This window comes from Macrobrachium rosenbergii, chromosome 46 (genome assembly GCF_040412425.1).
Source record: "Macrobrachium rosenbergii isolate ZJJX-2024 chromosome 46, ASM4041242v1, whole genome shotgun sequence".
Classification (NCBI taxonomy): domain Eukaryota; kingdom Metazoa; phylum Arthropoda; class Malacostraca; order Decapoda; family Palaemonidae; genus Macrobrachium; species Macrobrachium rosenbergii.
In genome coordinates, this window is record NC_089786.1 from 2930343 (window position 1) to 2944978 (window position 14636).

The 14636-nt window shown below is 34.2% G+C and overlaps 1 long non-coding RNA gene across 2 annotated transcripts; it reads left to right on the plus strand.

Annotated features, from left to right (window-relative positions):
* Window positions 1-4314: 4314 nt before the first annotated feature.
* Window positions 4315-9631, plus strand: LOC136830165 (uncharacterized). Of its 2 annotated transcripts, XR_010850567.1 has the most exons (3): window positions 4391-4521; window positions 5277-5359; window positions 9502-9631. It is a non-coding gene; the product is annotated as an uncharacterized lncRNA (long non-coding RNA). The 2 variants fall into 2 exon arrangements; XR_010850566.1 differs by lacking the exon at window positions 9502-9631 and having other exon boundaries at window positions 4315-4521; window positions 5277-6839.
* The last annotated feature ends 5005 nt before the right edge of the window (window positions 9632-14636 follow it).

The following is a 14636-nucleotide window of genomic DNA, read 5'->3' on the forward strand; positions in this document are numbered from 1 at the left end:
AAAAATTTGCATAGCTAGTTAGAAAAGGTCAAGGAAAAAAAATTGAAAAGTAGAGTCAAAATATAACACAGTGAGCGTCGTTAATTTGTTACAGCAATTCTAAAGTAGCAATTATTTCCAGCCTATCAGATTTTTTTCAGCACATACAATAGTTGTTGGAAATGCATTCACTGTCCAACTGGTCTATAAATCACCTAAGTGAAGCGATGTGGAGCTTGATCAATACTTGGATCAGTGGCTATAAATGGATGTCAGGTAGTAATTCATTTGCTGTATAGTTCGTCTCTGATTAACCCATGGGTGAGTGATCCCTAATGAATGCTGGACTCTGCTGGCACATACGCTCCAGTGACTATCTTAGGGGCTTGGGATAATAATTTTTTGCACAAAGTAGGCACGGCTAGTTATTTAAAAAAAAAAAAAAATTTGCAATAGAAGTAATACACTCAGTAAGGTTTCAACTATAAATATTACTTTCCAAGATGCATTAGAAGAATATCTTTCCTAGTAAGTACTAATGCAAGATTCCCCCCGCCCCCCACACTCTCTCTCTAATGATAACCTTTAATCGTTAGGCTACCCTGTTCTCGCTCATAAGTATACATTACTGTTAGGTACTTAATTCACTGCTTAGGCCAATAAAGTCTTAATGAGCTTTTAACAGAGCGTACATAATTATACATCGTTATCCTGAAATTGAACCCAGAACCTCTTGCTTGGCAACTGACTGTGTTACTGGCCTCACAACACTAGACCTATGTTGTGTTGTTGTCGTTACACTATTATTGTCATCATAAGAAGTAAAAGTTACATAATAATGATGAAAAAGATATGGAAAAATCCACAGTTGTGTATTTTATGTATAATAATGAATACAATAACCTGGTTAGGCCGTAGTTACGAGTATGTTTGGTTGTTGTTCTTTCAGTATTTATTTGTTCATTTTTAAGGGTTGGTTTAGGGCTTATATCCTTCCATTTGAGAAGAAAGTTACGAGATAAAAATAACTGAAAACGTGTAAGAACGTTCTAGAAAATATGAGAAAAGCAAAGGGAATGTTGTTGAAAAGAACGGAGCTTTATAAAATGCAGAGAATAGTTCATTGTTAATTTTGTTCCATCTCAGTCTGCTGCATTGTGTTATTCGATACGCATATATTATAGAAATTAATAAACTTATAAAATGACTTCCAAAATCTCCACCTTTTTAAAAATCCCTCACACAGGCCTTTTTTTTTATTCTTATTGCCAAAAGAAGGCACTGAAATAATTGGCCAAATAAACTGAAAAATTAATTGGGGAAATTATTACTTGAAAGACTGGGTAATGGAATTGAAATTTTCCAGTATATATGATAAGAATTTCGAAGAGATGTATCCATTTCCACTATATTTGCGTTCCTCTTGTTAGATTAAGCTAGCCCTGTACCGGCACGGGCTCTTAGTCTTAAATTAGCTCATTAAATTTTACGATGCGAAGAGTTTCTCGGTTACAGGACTGCAAACGACAGCTAGCTCTATGCTAATTTAGCACGTTTATAATCTGAAGTTCACTTTCTTTTGGTAACAATTCGCTATATCTAGCCAAACGTAAAGAGTAAAAGTCTGTAGTTTAGGCTCTATTTAACAATATTAAGGTGCTATAATCTGTTGTCAGTGCTTATTTTATCTTAAAATTAATTATTATAATAAATAAATGTTTCATAAGGATGGTTTAGTCATAAAATGACAGTAAATTCTTGACTTTGAATTTGAGACATTGCAGGAATATTTCACTGAGATAATACTCTATATATGTGTAATATTATGACACTATATTCGTTGCGAATTATGTAATAAATTCCAATTAAGTGTTCAAGCGCAGCGTGATAAGTACCAATTTACCGCAAATTTACAAAAGTTTGCCATTATACGTTTTCTGTAAATGATAGTGCTCAAAATTTTATCTTTTTAGGGTAGACATTCGAAATAAACCGACGTTCATTTATTTGTCCCATTATTACGTTCTCAGCTTTATCAAATAGCATTTAATAATGACAGACCATCACTAAAAATTTCATTTAGAATATCTGGATGAGAATTAAGGAGATAAAGTTGGGATCTTTAAAGAGAATGCTTAAAACATCGCTGTAACATAACCTATTCGATCCCCGCTGGCGGGCGTATGACGTTTGTTCAATGTCCTTCAGAATTTAAAATAACAAAACGCTAAGCCGTAAAGCATACGGTAAATACCATTATAAAGACTATAATTTTACATATATATAAAATTGTTCTTGGAATCTATCTGTTTATAGATTTTGTTATATTTAATACGATACGTTGGGCTTCATCTCCCCAGGAAAAGAACTTTACATTTAGTCAGTCATTGGACTTCATAGGTGTTAGTGTTAAAGAATTTTCATCCGAAGGATGCGTTTCCTCTTCGGCCATCTTCTACATAGAAAACCCCAGACGAAATTACGTTTTAGTGAAGTTACTTGACGTCTTCGACGTAAATGTAAGTTGTATAATTATATTGCCGCTTATTTAGTTGTATAAACATTTTGGGCATCTAAATTCTCCGGCCTAAAGGGTAGCCGCCATTTACGCCAACCGGTTGATATACCGAGACAAAAACTGTTTATTTCAAGGTTATAAAAATATATGAGAGTATATATTTTATTAAAAATATATGAGAGTATATATTTTATTAATTTAAACGTTACAGGAATTTAAATTGCCGGCTTTCCAAGGTTTGGCAGGGAAACCGGCTTAGCTCATTATCCCGATGCGGAAATTGGTCGCTATTATTTTGCAGGAAAGAAAATCTGGAACGACTATGGTATTGAATAATCTGTGGTATATTCGTATATATGTATGTAGGCCTGATTAACGGCTCCTGTCGTAGCCTATACGCCTATATTTAAAGTCACGTCGGTATTATTTTATCAGTTGCCAATACACGATATGAAATTGCAACCTACATTTTTGAAAAGAGCTCTATATCAAATTAAGACTTACAAGGTAAGACAGTACCAACCCCCCGCCCCCTCCGTAACTAATACGGCAGAATTGTAACCAGTAAACACCCCTATTTTACGTGGTATTTTATATTGGCAACTTATAAAATTTAACATCATGTGTATAGTAGGCTAAGTATGACCAATATCCCTAGCAGGTTAAATGCTAGGCAAGTCGAATTGGTAGAACTATATAGTAGCTCCACGTCGGCGACTGCCTTCTAACTTGACTTTTTCTACAGTTTTTTGGTTGCTAATTAAATTTACCTTTAATTTGTGGCGCTCGAGTGTAATTAACCTAGAAAAACCCCTGAAATCCATCCAACAAAGGGTTTCCATACGCGATCTTAACAAGACAGAACACTGGCACATCTGTTTCAAACGGTTCATATCCCGTCCGGCAAGTGCAATAATTTGTTAACGTATGGGTACCCAACCCCCCCTGTGCCAGTACTAAACACGGCGAAGGGACATTCCATTTGGCTGATGATAAACAGATGCACCGCCAGTATCAGAACCCCTAAAAGTGTAGAAAAAACTAGATGAAAAGATAAAAACAGGCGCGGAGCTAATATATAGAATTACCGTCGAATTTTTGTGGTTTGATTCCCTTTCAGTTTATAATGAATTTGGGGCTTGAGTCTCCGTAATGAATTATTTGTTGTATGTACTTGATTATTAACTTTATGGAAAAATTTAAAAATTTTTATGCCTAGTTCTTGGCAGGTTGGCAGGCCTACTGTACATTTTTTGAATTGGCAGAGAATTATTTATTTTGATACCCTCCTAATTCGCGTATCGCTTAATAACGGTCAATTTGAGCAGCATCATGTCTTAGATACTATCCTTTAGTTACTAAATTAAAAGTTGTTAGATTCTTCACATCTGTAGCCATTTTTTAGAATATGCATAGAAAATATCACCAGCTTGTATACACTATGTAGGTTGGATACAGTTTTTAATAAATTCCATTTTTTCTTTTTTCAATTCCATTTTCTTGTTTTTAAAAATTTTCATGTGGCTGTCCTGGCCATGGCTTGCCATGTGTATAGATATAAAAATGTTGATTATAAAAATAAGGCCATATTGCAGCAGAAATTCTGTGCTTTATGTAACAGAAGCTCCTTAACTTTCTTGCACAGAGATTGGATAACAGGTGTCAGAAGGCTAACAGCAATTCCAGAATTCTAAGATAGTTTAACCAGGCAACTCTTATTATGAAATATAGTTTAACCAGACAGCAAGCTAGACCTTTGTATTTTATCTTTCTTTCAGGCCTAACCTTACAATTAAATAGTTTGTTTTAATTCACAGGGTGATCAAAGGATTTGTTTATGAGAGGTCGGAAAGTGTTGCACGACAAACGCCAGTATGTTGAACATCTAGGTGTGGAAGACGCTGGAAAGGTGTCAAAGACACTTAAACGAACCAGTTGAAAAGTAGAAAACATTATAGCCTGGGAGCAGAAATGTTACTTCAGGGAGACTTTAGACCCATCTAGTGCTCCACATAACACATACTGTGAGTTGTACCTCAACTGCAGAATTGTATAAAGATGTGTTTGTATTCTTATTTTAAATGAACTGGGAGTCCTTACATGATTTTCCTTCAATTTTAATGTCCCCAGTCACTGAATTGTGTTATCATCAACGCAGGTTTTATAGTTATTTATAATGTTTTCTGTTAATTGTTTTGGTTCATGTTAAGTTTGCCAAAAGTGGTGTATTTGTCAGTATAACCTTTTGTGTTCTAGAATGAAAAATGGTCTTCAGCTATAGCTGGAAGATTGCAGGTTTGGAAATATTTTAGATAACCATATTTCAACATTTAGAATAAAGAAACTGCAAAGTTTTATCAAAAATAAAAGAGATTAAATATTCCTAGGCAATGAATATAGAGAGAATGCATGTCTATACTGAAAACAAAATGTTTTTATATGACTGTTTTGATTTCAGTCGGCATTTGTTGTTTAGTATAGGACAAAATTCCCTTAAAGGAATTTTTTCAGGATCATCTACAGGTACATATTAATTTTATCCACATTTCAAGAACAATTGTAATTCTTGCCTTACTTGTTTGAATTTCTAGACAGTGTTTTTCATAATGTATCTTCTTATTACTGAATGGCAATGACTAAATATTTATGTGCATAAACTTAATCAAAATTGAGGTAAATTTTTCAAAAAAATAATAAATTTTAGGATTTTACATATCAAGTGATTTTTAAACATTTCTTTCTAATGGCGATGCTAAAGAATATAATTATTCGTTTTTAGGTTATTGGCATCCAATTTGACTGAAGACTCCAGCCATGACATTCAAATCTCCCAGGAACATGGAAGGAAGACTTGATAATAATGTTTGTATTAATTCTAGTTATTAGTTTAGGCATGTAGTGTCTGTCTGTAATGCCAGAATGACTCCATTCCTTTCTTTAACAAGGTCAAGCACGTATTCTGATTAGGTTGATTACCGTTAATGTCTTTCTCGTCAAAGTTTTTAATCAAGTCGCAGTTTATGGTTTGCCAAGTCTGTTCAACTGCAAGGAACCGGATGAAAGTAAAATACTAGACATTGATGTGAAACACAAGACTGATTTTTTTGTGAGAGTATAGCCTACATGGGAAATACGCCAGATGCCGTATTTTATTAGTTTTGTAAGAAGTACAGATGCCAGGGGTTTAATCCTTTTTGTGGATTGTTTGGATTTAAATGTTGTGCTTTTGGAAAATATTTTAAATATATGGTGTACATATAGAAAGATTTCTGTTTAGGTAGGAATGGTTATGTCGTTTTGGAGACTATCATAGACTTAAATCTATTTAGAAGCCTATTTAGGGTGTATAAGGAATTTTTATCGCGACTTATTGAAAGTTCCTGGTTTTTTGAGTTCATGTAAATAGATTTAAATTTGCATTTTTTTATCGTTGTTGCCTATTATAAGGGTAGAGGTACAGGGAATGCTAGTAGCAAGAAATATTTTTATTAAAGGTCAAGCATATAGAGATTGTCATTTTTTCGAGTCTGTTCAGACTACATATTCAAGCCATTATTGCTGAGATTCACAGTACAGCTTAACATTCTATTTACCTTCACTCATGTTCATAGCTGTCTGACCTGTTTTTTGACTCTTTGCGAAGTAAATCTCCAACATCAAGTGTATAAGACACTCTTGAGAATGTTTGTCCATCTGGGTATTCATGCTTTTAGTGGTGTGTAAATGTTTTCAAGGAAGTACGTAATTTACATACGAGAAAACCTAGGTCCTTAACATATTTACTAGGTTTGTCCATTTCTTTGTATATACATTTTTAAACTATAGATTAGTAGGATTTTATTTAATCAAATGCATATCAGAGCAACAAAAATGTGTATCTTTTCATTGTAAGGCAGCAGTCATCCATTAGAGACTATATTGACTGGGTGTCAACTTTGCTTAAAACCTTATGTATTAGTTTAGTGTGTGCAGCAGCCTTTCAGCAAGAAACATTGAAGAGTATGTTAAACATAGAACAAGACATCAATAATTAAGAAATCTGGTTTCACCGGGTACATTAAACACTGGGGTCTTTAGTTCTATGTTGCTCGCCTCCAAAATAGGCTTGTTTAAAATATTTATTTGAAAAAATCCTTCGTGGTATATTGTATTTCATATTCAAGTGTTTCATTGTTTTCTATAGTAGTGTTAACAGGCAGAGCACATTTGATTGTTAAAAAACTTATTTTACATTTTGTTAAAAAACTTATTTTAATGTAAAGAACATAAATTTTTTAACAATTTTGTTTTTTAAAGAATTTTTCAATTGCATAAATGAGCCATTTAACAGAGAAAAGTAAGGAAGAAAGTAATTTTTTGTGTGTGTGAACTTTGAGGCAATTTAATTATATTTAGATTCAATATAAGCAAGTTTTAAAGGCAAGCATTTTTTTAAAACAATTGCTACTCCATTTGTTAAGACTTTAAAAACAATTTGTACTCCATTTGCTAAGACCAAGTATATTGGTTCTGCTTGTAGTGTTTATACAGTATACTGCACTGCAACAATGACCAAATTTATAAATTCAGAGAAACAAACCTATCACATAATATGCAAGCTGTATGTAGATTTACTTGGTTAAAAAGTAGCAAAGGTTTAGATAGTCAAGAGGAGGGATCACCTTCCTTGGGCTAGCTAGTAGTAGGTGGATACATTTTTATACTGGTCTTCATCCTACCGGTACCATGTTTAGCACTTTTCATTATATATTTGTTACTTTTCATTTTTGTTCATGAACTAAACTGTTTCAGTTTGAATTCTTTCAAGTGAAACTGTCATTGTATTTTGTCAAACATGGGTAAGGGCATGTTGACTACTGGTCGTATCTTTTTTCTTGTGGCCAAAGGTAATTTTCTCTTAGGATTGTTTCTTTCATCTGTAAAGAACAGAGTTGTATGACCTTGGGAAAACATAATAATTGGATGCATTTGTAACATGTATCAGGAACAGACTCCAAATATAATGCACCCCACTTCTGAACTGAGGGGGTGAAAACCAAGCTGCTTGTTTCTGTGTTCTTGGGGTGGACTAAGAAAAATACACATTATATCCATTTTGTTATCTTAGGAAAGTTGTCGGTATATGGTAAAACAATGTTGGTAGGTGTTTCTATTGGTAATTTAGTCCAAAGACTGTGATGTAATGAAATTTTAAATTCTTTAATGTTCCATCTCGAGTAATGAGACCTCCAGTATGTTGCCTCAGCCTCATTTTGAAAAGGTGGTTTCCAAATTGCCTCCAGATAGTAACATAATCTTGGTTTCAAAGTACAATATCTGCATTGGTAATTGGTTTATATAAATCATTGACATTGTCTTGATTTTTTATATAGTATATACTTCCAAGATGGTCCCTTTTCATAGTACTGTATCCAAGCTGACCACACCAGATTTCTCTTTTACTTAAACTTTTACAAGATTGTCTAGTCAGCAGCAAAGCTTTGTTAAAAGTTTCTAGATTGCATGGGAAATTTCCTATAAGATATTACAGTTAAAATCCTTTTATAATCAATTGAATTTGGCCACTCCTGCAGTATAGTACAACATATCAAAAGAATCTCAAGTCATGTAATGACTACAGTTTTTTCTTGTTGTTAAAGAAATCTTGTTTATGTTGAAGGTTAAATGTCTATGCTTTATGTGAAAATTTTTTTGACAAAGTTTAGGCATGTCTGCAGCTTGTATTATGTAGCTTGAAGGGAGACTAATCTTCTGGATATGAGTTAGGAAAGGTTCTTCACTATATTAGCATAGATAAGTGAAGAGAGTAATATGTAACATAGATAAGTGAAGAGAGTAATACGTAACAGTTAAGGATAAAGAATGACTTCAATTTGTGATATAAAAGTTTATTTCTAAAGAAGAACCAGAAGAAAAATTGAAATTTGGTTAGGTAACATTCCAGAGCAGATATTTATAAAATTATTTTTATGGTACTTTTTTCTCATGATCTTACACGAGCCTAGAGGTAAGATGTCTTAGCCTGGCCTCATAAATTAGGGAATGCTGTAAGGGTCAGGGAAAACAAAAGCAGGAGAGAAATTCTAACACTTGTCAGTAGACCTTGTCAGAGATATAAAGAATGATAATTGTTGCAGGGCGAGGGGAATGGTTTTTTTGGAATGAGCTTTAAAGAGCAACTAAAGTCTTGGAAGCAGGACAGATACATGGAGGTGTAATTTTTGGTGTAATGTTAAAAGTGTATTAATTTTTTTTTATTAAGGAGGTTGATAGAGTGAAGAGACTTATTTTTTTAGATTATGATATATAAATCAAAATGTTTAATTGTAGGAACATTGTAAGTTAATATTAGGTGGGCAGGTGCTATTTGCTTGTTGAGCACACTTGAGTTTCACTTCAGTGTACAGTAGGTGTTTTGCAGTGATGTGTTATATCTTGTGTATAGTTTATATCACTAAACGTGAAAATTGGAGCAGGGTAAAGGCAGAGAAGTTGGACAACTAGGTAGGAAGAGATCAGAGGGTTGGATGAAAATTAAAAGGTGGCTGGAGCTGACACATGAGGTTATATTTAAATCACAGTGGTTAGATGAATTGTTATATTATTTTGAGTAGAAAGCAGTTATGTAAACTGTAGATTACCTTTTTAGGAGTGAAGGAAAGGATTTAAGTTAGCAGAATACTTAACTCCTTGAATACTTAATATAAGGAGTGTAGGTATGTAAGAATATTAAAAGAGAGCTTGAAAAGGAACAGAAAATGGCAAAGTGTATAAGTTAGTAATGATGTTTGTCTACAAAAATGTAATTAATGTAATAGACAGGTTAACTGTAAAAGAATATTTGATTATTTCATTGTTTTAAATGGGTGGAATTTTTCACATTCTTAACCATAACTTGTGCAGAGTTCAGCATGGTCCCAGGCTTATATCAAAATGAAATTCTTGCAATCTTTTGCAGTGCTGTTATTTTGAATTTAAAATCTAAACATAAATTTTTCTTCTAGGTGTAGCTCATTTGTAATTGGAAAGAATATTAAAGGCCAAGCGTCACCACCCAAGGGGCTGGCCTTATGGAACTGCATTGGTGCTACAGTCTTCACCCTAGCTAACCTGCTATCAGAGGCCTTATAGGAGTCGTAATTCCAGCCAGCGTAATACCCAGGACAAGAATGTGGCACCTTTTTCTCATCTTGGAGGGATTAGTATGTTAGTTGACTGCTCTTTGGTTACTGGAAGCATTTTTTCACTCGGACAATTTGCAGGTGACTGAAATTCACAAAAAATGTGTAGCGAAAACCATAACTCTAGTCTGTGGAAATAACTGCTGTTGAATTTTTTGCTTATTGGTAGAATTTATTTTACATAACTGAACTGAGATTCTTGAGGATGTGTGAAATGTCAAAGAACAAAAGGTAATCTTGAACACAGAGTAACTTGAGAAAATAAGATTCATTTGTAACTTGACCAAAAGTAAAATTTTTTCCATATTCATTTAGTTAACATAATCAAAGTGTCTTGGTACAATTATGACTGATAGTGAAATTAATGGATTTGGATTGCTTAAACTTTAATTGATCAAAGATAATCTTTAGTACTGCAATGCATAATCTCCTTGAACTTGTGGTGTTCAAATTAGTTTCTTATCAATGTTATGACTGAGATTAGTAAAAGGGAAGTGTTGTGTATAATACAGAGGTTTTGTTGAGGCTGTCTATAATCTAGATGCTGAGTGTATTATGTTTGAAGGTGGAATCTTTAGGAAGCATGAGAATTGAACATGAATCGTCCACATTGCTTTGAGAGTAAAAATAGAGGAATGCAATACAGGTCATTTCTTTTTTGTAGTTCTGTAATAACTGAAAAAAACATTGGAAAGCATTAGGACGTGAATTGCAATGTCATTAACTCTAGGCCCATTTTAGTTTATGATTGTAACTTGTCCCACAAATGGGTTTGGAAGAATTTTGAGTACATTTTTTATAATGGGCTCATTTAAGTTCCTAGAAAGGGGAACAGTATCCCTATATATGTCTGAGGTTTCCATCATGAAATGTTTCTTGGTATGTCTAACTGAAAGAAGATAAGGCAATATGCTAATGGTTGCATCATTTCAGTTAGAATTGGTGCAGCAACCTCACGTTTTCCTGAACTGAGTATACATGTACGGTTATTTCCAGCAAATTATATATTACAAGATAAAAAGCAAAGGGCGGATAATTATGAGAGTAGATTCATATGGAGCTGGTGCCCAGGTAATTCTTCAGTGTCATTATAAATGGAAATGTGCTGTGTAAGGAAGTGGCATAAAGAAAATTTTGTGCACGCCATAAACTGTAGTAGGCTGTGAACAGGTCTTGTTTTCCCTTTGTCAGTACATGGTCAGTTCTTCACATTGTTAGTTTATCTGAAGAATTTTGTCATTTAAACTCAGCTCTTGCAAATAGCCTAATTGAATTTCAGCATCTTGGATGTTCTTGTGATTCTTCATTTTTGGTATACAGAGTACTCATTGTATTGAGATTGACAGGTACTTGATTCTTTAAAACCAGATGATATGAAAGATTCGGTTGTTTCAATGTTGAGAAGTGCATTTACACCAGAACCCTGTAAGCTTAGCAGGATTATTTTGTGTGAAGGTTATTATTTGAAAATTCATTTTTCTGTGCTGTTTGCTGGGTGTAGTATTGTTAAGTGTCGTATGGTTATGTTGAGTTTATTCTAATCAGTTGTTTATATTTTACTGCATTACTTGTGGTAGGTGTAATAGGGCTTGAAAATCTCAGGTATGAATAAAATGAACTTAGGATATTGCTGTGGAAATATTTTTTGAGTCTTAATTTTTTTAAACTCGCCATTTCTGCAAGTGAAGTGTCTTATACAAACTCGTTATCCTCAGTTTTTAATTAATTTCTTGTTCCTTTTTCTCTGCACAACTTAATTTTTTATGGCAGGTTTGAAGGCTAAGTTACATACTGTTTCTAGATTAGTTCAGAATTATCTTGTCATGTTTGATTGGAATGTTTCATAAAAGGATTTATTTCTTCCATCTTTAAAGAATTTTTGTTCTTGCCTTTGTACATCTATTACTCGGCCTCATCTGTGGTGGACCAAATTGGCACCATCAATCTTTGAGTCAGGCTTGTCTTCCATTCCACCACTACTAATACATGGTGGTAGGTTGGTTCCCGGCCCTAGGGAAAAGGCTGAACTGCTTCATCGAGCTTTTGAAGCTAAGCAATCAGCTGAGGGTGTCTCTCGCTCTCGCCCTGATATTTGTCTTGAACTTATTCCTAAAAAATTTGCATTTCACTGTAGGGACATTAAGAAAATTGTGGATAATCTGGATTGCTGGGTGGAGAAGATCTTGATGGTTTCTTCCCTTTGGTATTAAAAAATTTTTTAGTGTATTGTCTCCCAAGTTTACTAGCTCTATAAATTTTGATGTCGATGTATCTTTGTGGATGAGCTCAAACTTAGTAATACATTGCCTGTTCCAAAGAGTCGCATGTCTGCAGACAGCAGTAACTTCAGGCCAATCTCTATTCTCCCTGTGCTCTCTAAAGTTGCTGAATAACTTATTTTTAAGCGATTATGAGTATGTGGAATCTAAAGGATTGTTAGTTGATAGTCAGTATGCATACAGTAAGCAGTTAGGCACCTGTGATGCTCTTTTAGACTTGGCATGCCATTTGCAAGGAAACCTTGTCAAGGGTTTTAAGTGCAGAGTTATTCAAATACATTTTAGTGCTGCTTTTGATTTAGTAAATTACAAGGCACTTATTTATAAACTTCAGAGTCTTGGAGTGGGTGGATATGTTTTAGGAATACTTCAAGATTTCTTTACAGGTAGGCAGCAGCAAGTTGCTGTGGACGGGATCTTTAGTGAACCAAAACCTAATGTTTGGGAGTTCTACAAGGCAGTGTTCTTGGTCCACTGTTATTTTTAGTGTATACAAGTGATATCGTTGTTGGCCTGGAAAAACAAGATTGTTCAGTATGCCTATGATGCAACACTTGTGGGTGTAGAATTACTTTTGAGAAATGAAGTTGCCCTTGTGGACCAGATCAGGGAATGGTGGTGTTGTCGAATGAACTCCAGTTTTTGCTGAATGACCCTGAAGCTTTAACTAAGTGCAACTTTTCAGAAACATCTAATGTTTTAAGGCCTCATATACTGTATTTATAAGTGATAAAATCAGTACTATCTATTTTAGGTCATTTGTATTTCCTTTACTGGAATACTGTTCTCTGGTGTGGATGTCTGCTTCTGCCAGAGATTTATCTCTTTAGAGAGTGGTGGAGGTTTCTGTTTCAAATTGTTATGACTCGGACCATCAAGATGGAGCTTGTTTGTAACTTTTTCATAAGTTGTATTTCAACAGAGACCTTTCACATTCACAATTGATCCCTGACCCCTATATCTGCTGAGAGCAACCAGATTCACTGATCAGAGCACCAATACATTATGCAGTAAATGTGCCTCGCTGTCGAACTTCTCTGTTCCAGAAGTCCCAAAGGATGTCGTGTTGTTGGAACTTCGGAAGTTCAAGCAAAAATGCAGTGCATTACTACCCTAATACTATTCTTCTTGCATTTTAATACATTTTTATCTGTTTATTAATTCATTTTTTCTTTTTTAATAAGTGGTATCTCTCTGTATTTCCATTTACTTCCTCTTGTTTTTTCCTGTTGAACACACCATATTCTTTGGAAGCTTGAATTTCAAGTCAGTTGCCCATTCGGGCATGTTCCATATATGAATAGGTTTTATCTGCTGAATAGTCCCGTGTATGTTATCCTAAATGTTGTCTTGATTTATTTTTCTACAGTATGAAAGGATTTAAATTGCTGTGTTTCTGAATTCACATTAGATTTTATTCTCTTTCTTTTGAAGTTTTTAGTTTGTACAGTACTGAGAGTCATAAATCTCGTGTACATTTTATCTGTTGTGTGTGCTTTCTTAAACATTTTTTTTTTAAAGCTGAAGGATTTTCCTTCAACTTTCTTTACGAACATCACTTAAAGTACTGAATGCTCCATTGCCAAGTCCTAATGATGGTTTTTTGTTTATATTTCTGTGGAACCTTTCCTTTTGGTAGTCAGTCTCATAGTTTACTGTCAGAAGTTGTTTATCTCACCCGTTCAATTGTTCTTTCTGATTTCATGGTTAACTTTCTTGGTTTGCACTTTGAGGAACTGTGTTAAAATTATGAATCGTAAGTGGGAGCATCATTGCTTCATTTATTTGAATTGTTTCTGCTTCCATTATCCTTCATTTTCTAATCTGTCTCTGTTCATGAAATTTTTATAAACAAAAGGCTGCAAAGTTCCCTTTTTTCCTTTGTTTTCTATGCATCTAACAGTACTTAGATTGCGTAATGTAAATACAGTTATGAGATTTGCCATTGTGTTTGTTCATCTAATTTTTTGGTTGTTATAAGAGCAAGGGGGTATTGTTAACTGAGGTTCTTGCTCCCTGATATGCTCAGATATGAAGATTTTTCTTCTGTTTCTTATGGACATTTTGAGTTTCTGATGACAAGGATTATGTTAGGGTTTACTAACCAATTTTTGTCATTGGGTCTGCTATTAGGCAGGAAGTATTTTCTTAATACAAGCCTATTCAGGTGCTATTCTAAGCTCGTGATCTTAGACGGTGACCACTTACATTATTTTCATTACATGAACTTAGAGGACCTTACTTATGTTCAGGGTAGAATTCTCCTAGTTTTCAACGTTTCTATTTAAGTCTTTAATAGCATAAGAATGATGTTTATTTCTCTGTTACTATTTCACCGGGTGACACGGGACTGAAAAAGGATTTTGACAAAGGAAAAATCTATTTCTGGAGAGGGGCCCGATACTAACCCACCCTGTTTTTTCATTCTCTCCTCCCTTGATAAACTTCATTCTAGTGAGGTGGGTGCTAACCTGGAATGCAGACTAGTGTTGCCTTGTATACAGTCCATTAGTGCATGGGCTTGTATCGCACCTCTCTCGTTGGGACTTTTGACATTGGGAATCTCTATAGGATAAGGTTCCGTGTTTTTGTAGTTCACCCTTTTCCATGACTCCATCTAGTGGAGCTTCTGGGGTAGTAACTCCAGCATTTCATTTAGCTTTCTCTGGTATCTAGCAA